We start from the raw sequence: 1,964 nt of genomic DNA, 5'->3' as shown, positions 1-1,964 counted from the left end.
TTTTTTTTTTTTTTTTTTTTTTTTTTTAATTTTAACAAACTTGAGAAAAATCTTCTCTAACATTATAGAAAAAATAGATGACTCACGATATGCTTCTTTTTTGTACTCTTAAATATATTTGTCTTTTTTTACGATCAATATCTGTTATAAATTAATGTAAATCATAGTAGCATAAGAGAAGAATTCGATAACAAATCTTTACACGATATGTATCTGAAAAAAATAAATCACTGCTCTCAGTAACGAATTTAATTTAACATTTAATTAGCGCAGAAATGTTTACAGGATAATACATCATGTAAAGGAATTACCCACATGTTGTATGTATATATATATGTAAATATATATGTATATATATATGTACACATATATATTATATATATATACATATATATATATATAATATTTTCCTTTTATTATTTTAAATAACATCAACTTCGCGATTACAGTTCGATCGTACATCGTGTGATCTCTTTTTACTTAATCTATTCGTATCTTTCTGGTTTCTTTCCTCATTCACACATTACCTACACAAAATCATTCTCTCTTTCTCTTTCTCTCTCTTTCTCTCTCGTTCTTTCGTTACAATATTTTTTCTCACATTTTTCTCTAGATTTTCTCATCCGTCTCTCTCTCTCTCTCTCGCACATACTCGCATTCTTAGCAATTTGTCTTAGTTAGTTGTGCAACGTTAAACTTGTCCGCTAAAATACACGAATGAGAACTTCTGGGAAGAACTGTCGGTTATTAATAATCGTCCTTGCGTCATAAAACATTTTATCGAAAAACCGGTACAATATCTCTTCTACGCGTGTATTCCTCCTCCTCCTCCTCTTCTTCTTCTTCCTCCTCTTCTTCTTCTTCCTGTACGCTACAGTTACCCTTCGTAAATTATGGATCTATTTAGATTTGTGCTAAGATTTGGTCCAAGTGACCAATACAAATCGAGGAAGAAAACTTTGAAATACGTTTGAAATTTATACATTATTTCGATTCGATGATATTGTTATATAAATACTTTTTTCAATGTTTGGCAAGTTTTAATGCGATCATTTCTAAAATTGAATCTAACGATTGGATTTAATTTGTGGCGCTTTGTTCGTTTAACGTTCCTTCCATTTTTTTTTCTCTCTCTCTTTCTTTTCTTTAGATCGATTAGATGGAATTTATATAATTATTATACGTGCAATATTAGTGATTTTTAAAAGATTTTCTTTTTCGTTTAAAGGCCAAGATGTCCCATCGTTCTGGGAGCAGATGATCCGCGCGACAAGCGATTCTTATCTAATTATATCCGCGGGAGATTCATCGGCAACCTTGGCCCGGTAAAGTGACAAAACGTCTCTAAAAGTTAAAAGAGCCAACTCTGTGAACGTCGAAACGAACGTGATAAATGAACGATCATACGTTTCGAGTTTACGATGTACATACAGTGGTTACAAAAAAAATATCTGCATACCGATCTATACTCATTATACCATTGTACATTAATCATAAATAAATCCAAATATACATCATATTTATTTAATAGCGATTTCTTGTAACAATAAAAATTTGATGATGATACGAGAATGAAATCTAAAAAAAAAAGCTAAGAATACGTGCAAATATTTTTAACCTCTATATATTTTTTAAAATAAATTAATTGAAATAAAAGAAAGCAAAAAAAAAAAAATTGAGAAAAATTAAAAACAAGAAAAAAAAATTAATTCATTACTTTTTCTTCAAATTTCATGATTCGTGCAAATGAAAAGTGTCTGGTAATAAAAAATATTACATAATCATTATAACATCGTTAAAATCCTTGATCGAAGGTAAAAAAAAAATATATATATATATATTATATATATAGATTGGAAATTTGATCGAAATTTATAATAAAAGCCATGATCGATCGAATATAAAAGGTACCGCTTGTTCGTTCACAGCGTTTTCAAACAAACGTTCCCTCGAACGGAAACGGT

This window comes from Apis dorsata, unplaced genomic scaffold, assembly GCF_000469605.1.
Source record: "Apis dorsata unplaced genomic scaffold, Apis dorsata 1.3 scaffold_87, whole genome shotgun sequence".
Classification (NCBI taxonomy): Eukaryota; Metazoa; Arthropoda; class Insecta; order Hymenoptera; family Apidae; genus Apis; species Apis dorsata.
Note: the sequence above shows the minus strand (reverse complement) of the source record.